We start from the raw sequence: 7955 nt of genomic DNA, 5'->3' as shown, positions 1-7955 counted from the left end.
ATAAAAGCAACAGGTTGATCCTGGCCCCCAGTATTAAGCTGCGATAGCACTGCCCCAACCCCCAATTCAGAAGCATTAGTCTGGACTATGAACTTTTTGGAGTAGCAAGGGCTTTTTAGGACAGGTGCAGAGCACGTGGCCTGTTTGAGCTCATCAAAAGCTTTTTGACAGCTAGCTGTCCACAATACCTTTTTAGGCATCTTCTTACTAGTGAGGTCATTAAGAGGAGCTGCTATGGAGCCATAATTCTTAATGAACCTACTATAGTACCATGTGAGTCCTGAAAAAGCTCTCACCTGGGTTTGAGTTGTAGGGGGAGCCCATTCCATAATGGTCTGGATCTTCCCCTGCAGTGGTGCAATCTGTTCCCCACCTACAAGGTGGCCCAGATAAACCACTTTCCCCTGCCCTGTCTGGCACTTTGAAGCCTTGATAGTGAGGCCTGCCTTTTGCAGGGCCTCCAAACCTTTCCACAGGTGGACCAGGTGATCATCCCAGGTGGAGTTAAAGACAGCTATATCATCTAGATATGCTGCACTAAAAGCTTCCAACCCTTCGAGGACTGTGTTCACCAACCTTTGAAAAGTGCCAGGTGCATTCTTCAGACCAAAGGGCATTACCGTGAATTGATAGTGCCCTCCAATGGTTGAGAATGCAGTTTTAGGTTTAGCATCTTCTGATAATTTATTCTGCCAATACCCTGCAGTTTAATCAAAAGTGCTTAGATACTTGGCAGAAGCCAGCGTATCTATCAGCTCATCTGCCCTGGGTATAGGGTGAGCATCTGTCTTGGTTACTTGTTTGAGCCCTCTGTAGTCAACACAAAACCTCATCTCTCTTTTACCATCCTTACTGTGAGGTTTTGGGACAAGCACCACTGGGCTAGCCCATGGGCTTTCTGAAGGCTCAGTCACTCCTAAGTCTAACATTTTCTGTACCTCTTGTTTTATGCAGTCCTTGACATGGTCAGGCTGCCTATAAATGTTACTTTTGACAGGTAAACTGTCTCCAGTATTGATTGTGTGCTCACACCAAGTAGTGGTACCTGGTATAAGTGAGGAGAGTTCAGAAAACTGACTTAAGAGATTTACACAGTTGTCTTTCTGCTCAGCAGTAAGGCAATCTGCAAGTACTACTCCCTCCACTAAGCCGTCAGCTTCAGTGGTGGAGAAGAGATCAGGGAGAGAGTCACTCTCTTCTTCCTGTCCCTCATCAGTTGCCAAGAGCAGGGTAAGATCAGCCCTGTCATAGTAGGGTTTCAGGCGGTTGACATGGAGCACCCTAAGGGGACTCCTGGCAGTGCCCAGGTCTACAAAGTAGGTAACCTCACCCTTTTTCTCAACAATGAGATGGAGTCCACTCCATTTGTCCTGGAGTGCTCTTGGGGCCACAGGCTCCAATACCCACACCTTCTGTCCTGGGTGGTACTGGGTCAGGACAGCCTTCTGGTCATGCCATTGCTTTTGCAGTTGCTGGCTGGCCTGATGTTTTTTACTGGCCTTTTTCATGTACTCAGCCATTCTTGATCTTAGGCCAAGTACATAGTCCACAATGTCCTGTTTAGGAGCTTTTAAAAGTTGTTCCCAACCCAGCTTTATTAGTGCAAGGGGACCTCTCACAGGGTGCCCAAAGAGGAGTTCACAGCCCACTCCTTTTTGGGGTACCTCCCTGTAAGCAAAAAGGAGGCAAGGTAACAGGACATCCCATCTCCTTCTGAGTTTTTCAGGGAGTCCCATTATCATACCTTTGTGAGTTTTATTAAACCTCTCAACCAGACCATTTGTTTGTGGATGATAAGGAGTAGTGAACTTGTATGTTACACCACACTCCTTCCACATTGCTTTGAGGTATGCAGACATAAAGATACTACCTCTGTCTGATACCACTTCCTTAGGGAAGCCCACTCTGGAAAAGATTCCCAGGAGGGCCTTTGCCACTGCAGAAGCTGTAGTGGTCCTTAAGGGAATTGCTTCAGGATACCTACTGGCATGGTCCACTACCACAAGGAAAAACCTATTGCCTGAAGCTGTTGGAGGGTCAAGGGGGCCAGCTATGTCAACCCCTACCCTTTCAAAGGGCACCCCAACCACAGGAAGTGGAATTAAGGGGGCCTTTGGTGTGCCCCCAGTCTTGCCACTGGCTTGGCAGGTCCCACAAGAGCGACAAAACTCCTTAGTGTCCTCTGACATATGAGGCCAGTGAAACAGGTGAACAAGCCTGTCCCAAGTTTTACTCTGGCCCAAATGCCCAGCCAAGGGAATGTCATGTGCCAAGTTAAGAAGAAACTCCCTGTACTGCAAAGGGATGACCAATCTCCTGGCAGCTCCAGGTTTAGGGTCCCTTGACTCAGTATACAGGAGGTTGTCTTCCCAATACACCTTATGGCTATCACCGACATCCCCATTCTGCTGTTTGACAGCTTGCTGTCTCAAACCCTCTAGTGTGGGACAGGTCTGCTGTGCCACACTCAGCTCTTCCCTAGCAGGCCGCCCTTCACTCAAAAGCTCAGCAGTGTCTGCTGCCAGCTCCATTGGTGTGGGTTCTGCATAAGGAGAGGATTCCTCTTCCTCAAAAGGGGAATCTTCTTGTGAGGCAGGGATAGTGGGCAAGGATTTGCCCTTACTACCCCTAGCTTTTGGGAGCACTTGGTCCATTGTTCCAGGATCCAAGTTTCCCTGTCCTTTTTGTTTTTTTGGCCTGAGCCCTTGTCAAAGCAAAAATATGCCCAGGAATGCCCAGCATTGCTGCATGAGCCTCCAACTCCACTTCAGCCCAAGCTGATGTCTCCAAATCATTGCCTAGTAAGCAATCTACAGGTAATTCAGTGGCTACCACAACTTTCCTTGGACCAGTAACCCTCCCCAGTTGAGATTCACAACAGCCATGGGGTGGCTAAGTGTGTGATTGTGAGCATCGGTCACTTGGTACAGCTGACCAAATAGGTGTTGATCAGGGTGAACCAGTTTCTCTATAACCATAGTTACACTGGCTCAGGTGTCCCCGTAGGCCTCAACCTCAACACCGTTAATTAGGGGTAGTTGCTTCTACTTACCCATATTAAGGGGACAAGCAACCAACGTGGCAAAGTCAATGCCACCATCAGAGACTAAAACAGCCTCTGTGGTCTCCCTAACAAGACCAACCCCAACTACACTGCCAAAGGTAAGCCCAGCTACACCCTTGGATTGGCTATTTGTAGTAGATTTCCCACCACCACTGCTATTACTAGGGGCTCTAGAGGTTGCAGGTGGGGTTGTGGTGTTGGGAGGTTTGGTGTTTTTCTTTGGACAAGAGACATCACTTGCCCAATGGCCTTTTACTTTACATAAATAACACCAAGGCTTTTTCTGATTGTGAGAAGAGGATTTGGACCCACCACCCCCAGAGGATTTTTGTGGGCCTGATGAAGACTCAGAATGTTTTTTTTATCTTTGTCCCCACCCTTGTCAGAAGACTTACCATCCTTCTTCTTGCCATCCTTGTCACACCCTGTATGAACTTTTCTGTTCACTCTTGTTCTGACCCATTTGTCTGCCTTCTTTCCCAATTCTTGGGGAGAGGTCAGATCTGAGTCTACCAAGTACTGGTGCAACAAATCAGACACACAATTGTTCAACATATGCTCTCTCAGGATTAGATTACACAGGCTTTCATAGTCAGTTACCTTACTGCCATGTAACCAACCCTCCAAGGCCTTCACTGAACAGTCCACAAAGTATTTCCAGTCTTGAGAGGACTCTTTTCTGGTGTCTCTGAACTTAATCCTGTATTGTTCAGTGGTTAAGCCAAATCCATCCAAGAGTGCATCCTTCAAAACTTTGTAGTTATTAGCATCACTTTCTCTGATAGCAAGGGGCCTATCCCTACCCTTACCAGTGAAAGATAGCCACAAGATAGCAGCCCACTGCCTTTGAGGGACTAACTGTACCACACAGGCCCTCTCAAGTGCAGCAAACCACTTGTTAATGTTATCCCCCTCCTTGTAAGGGGGGACTATCTTATGCAGGTTTCTGGAATCTTGCTCTCTAACAGGATTACTATCAAAAACACTGCTGCTGCCACCATGGGGAACTAACCCCAACCTCTGCCTTTCCCTTTCCACATCCAGAGATTCCCTGTCTAAGGCCAGCTGCTGCTGTTTAAGCTTCAGTCTGGCCTCTTCCAACCTCAGCTTTCTGAGTCCCCTTTCCATTAAGTTATCCTCAGGTTGGGAGGCTTGGGAATTGAGAGACACAGAAGAAATGTGGGAATTGGCAGAGAGAGACCTGTCCCTAACTGGCTGGACTCTAGTAACCTGGCCTTTAGGAGCGAAAGGTGCCCTACTAGTGTGTGGCCCCCTCCCACTACCAGTGTCACTAGATGGCCTGTTAGCTGGCAGGTCCTTGGAAGAACCCTCCCCAGTAACCTCAGGGAACTCCTCTGAGTCTGACTGGGTACCCCCCTCCTCTACCCCCTGATCCTGGGTTGGACCAGACTGGTTCTGGCCACTTTCTAGGAGAAGGCTGAGGAGAAGATCTTTTGTAGGATTATTTCCAATTGCTAAACCACTTTCAATGCAGAGACCCCTCAAACTTTTAAAGTTTAGATTCACATAAGTTGCCTGGACAACTGTGGGAGTAAGCTCTACTGCAAACATGATAGAAAAGCTTTAAGACAGAGAGAGAAAACAAAAGGTTTTGGACAATCTTTATGTATGTGACATCTGACCATGAACTTTTATCACACACAAACACCATACAGCAGGAATGGATGTGTACGAGTGTATGGACAAATATGTAACCTGGGAGTACAATAAGAAATGATAGATGTGATTTATGTATACAATACTACGTAAGATTACTCATCTTATCAGGGTTCACATGAACATCAGGCTGCAGGCAGACATCCTACAGTGCCCACGATTCCAATTCAGGACTCAAACGATGACAGATTTAAAAACACATCCAAACTTCACAACACATTGGGAACCATAGTAACCTTGAGTGGTGGGTGCAATGGATGGCAGATGCATAGAGAAGTAGCTTTGGATTAGCTGCCAATGTGACAGCTCATTAGGAATTGGGAATAACCATGTCAATAATGGGATTCTGATGCAGGATGGAACAGAAATGCAAATACTCAATTGACACTGTACACCCATGCCAAGGCCCTGATCCCTAAGCATATGACACATACTGTAAAGGAGTACCTAAAACTTAATTTCACAGTAATAAAGGAAACTTAAACTAGGGGAAACACCTTAACTAACCTAACCTATCCTAACTACACATTACCCACAACTGGCCCTAACTACCCTAAGCTAAACTTACTTATCACATTTAACTAAACACTCTGAACATCATTCCCCCACCCCTCTTATCTGACGGGACATATGTAGGACAACATATACTAATCTAAACACATACTAACTTATCCTAAACAAATATATATATATATATTTTTTATACACATAAACCTCAACATCATCCCCCACCCACCCACAAAAAAATTTAAGAATATAACCCCATACCCCCCAATCCATTTATACTAACTAAACTAACAGCCTACTCTAACCTAACACTAAGCCCACTAAACCCACTAAAGATAAGAACCAGGAAAGAGGAGGGAGGGAAGGGAATCATGGGTGAGGATCCAAAAGTCACAAATTGTCCCTCCGCAGGATCTTTTTAATACCCGCAGTCTCCTGTTATTGCGGGACACCTCCTGCTGCAGCCTGTCCATCCTGCGCAACATCCATTGTATGTCACGTCACAGTGTCTGAAATTCGACATTGTCTATCACAGCAGCTTGGGTTGTTTGTTTTCCACTTGTTAATGCCACTGCTGGTGCTGGTGTCGTGGTTGGAGGGGGAGGTACAGGAGCTGCTGCTTGTGGGCCTGGAGCAGATGAGGTTGAGGGATCTGCTACAGTGGCTGTCATCCTTTGGGCCACTGTGGTCTGAGCTGTAGTGGTGGTGGTGGCTGTTGTGGGCAAGGCTGCCCCCCTTGGGAAAATGCCCTCCAGACCCCCGTGGCTCTCTCATGGCGATAACGGTGTGTCATATTGCGGAACCCAGCCTCCACATCTAGTATGTGGTGGTAATGCATTGCCCACCTCTGGAATTCCCTGATCTCATGGGCATTCATGTTGGCAGCTGTGAAAATAGAGAAAGCCAAACATTAGTGACATCATTGTGTGATACATCTACAGATGATATTCTAACACTTCCTCAAAAATAGCACATACAGTCCAAATCACAGTACAGATCATAGAATGTCCCTGAGGAATGACATGCCAACGCAGCCTACACATCTACTATCTAACAGCACAGCAATGCACAACAAGGTGTGTATCTAATTCAATGATCTGTGCATCATTGTACTGCTATTTGTCACATAACAAATGCTGCAAGTACTCCACATGTGTCAGGTCAATTAATGACTATCTTCTGGATGGCAATCAAGGCCCACAAGACCTGTGATTTGTAAATGGAACCGCCTGGATGGTATGCAGTTGCTATTCATGAGGGGGCATCGTAGGTTGGAACAAATGAATGTTTAAATTGCATGTCTGTCTTCTACACTGGGATCCTCACACCTAGGTACACATATTTCCTAACCCTAACCCTGTGCCTCAGGAGGGGATGGACATGCAACACATACTTTCAAACATCAAGGACAGCCAGGAAGCTTTGGACAGCTGTCCATGGGTTTAGTCAGTCCACCACAGGTAAGGAGGGCTGCCAACTAATACTGACTCAAACATTGGACAATCACATCCACATGTATGTTTATAATTGCAGACAATTGTCAACATCATTAGATCTCACTGAAACCTTTCCAAACACAAGCACATTGGATGCAAGCACCCATCTGGCCTTGACCTGCATGCACACCTATGACGTTTCACTCAAGTGCCAAATAAACGGAGCACAACATGTGGAGCTAGATGCTGCTAGGAAGTCAAACATACAGTCCTACATGTTCATTAGTTAACAGGGATGCTCAAATCTGTGGGTAAGACTTCAGCATCACTGGTCTGTGTGAATCAGGGTATGACTTGCTGACTAAATCATGAAACTGGCAAATTAATCATTGGAATACATGTAGCAAAAAATCACCCTGTTCGCCTGCCCATGTCTCTAGCGCAGCACTCGACTCCCAATATATGACTCTCCGCCACAGATTGTCCAACTCAAACATGGAACAAAATGTCAACCTCCAGTCAAGTCACATATCAGATCATGTGCCAGCACATCATACCTTGCAATGAGTCCAACACACAGGAGTCAATCACGCAACAGCTTCAAACACAACACAGGACAAATATATCAACACTTACTAGATATGTCTGGGTCTGCAAATTGAGCCACTTCACCAATTGTATATGGGGCGGGTCCACCTGTAAAACATGGAAGGGTGAAATGCACTCAATGTCTGCTCCCTGTACAAAACATGGATCAACAAATTACTGTGTGTGACATTTTATATGATAGAGCAGCACATCAGGCATGTAGACAGCCCAACAGACATACTACTGCAAACATTAATTGACACTGTCACTCCAGTGAGTGATAGACACACATATGCACACATGCACTGGCCCTAACAATCATGTGGTGCCAAACATGACTACTCAATGTTGTGCTGAATTATTTCTAGAAGGTACTCCATTTCATCATTTGTTATTATGAGAGACATGCAAAGCCACATTCCTGGTGCACTGCAATACCAGTGACTCAGGTATTGTGGCTTGTGCATCAAGGGACAATGAGTTTCTGTGTGATGCTCATGTGGGTTGAGTTTTGTTCATGAAGTATTGTGCTTTCAATGGTCCATTATATGTGTGCTTGTGTTGTATGTAGGTTACATATGCCACATTGGCAGTGTACCCAGAGCCATATATCCCCCCATGACAGAATGATGGCAGGGATTCTGTGTGTTACTTGATGACAATGTTACGCTAAACATGAATTG

Source organism: Pleurodeles waltl, chromosome 5 (assembly GCF_031143425.1).
Source record: "Pleurodeles waltl isolate 20211129_DDA chromosome 5, aPleWal1.hap1.20221129, whole genome shotgun sequence".
Taxonomy (NCBI): Eukaryota; Metazoa; Chordata; class Amphibia; order Caudata; family Salamandridae; genus Pleurodeles; species Pleurodeles waltl.
This window is presented reverse-complemented; position numbering follows the sequence as displayed.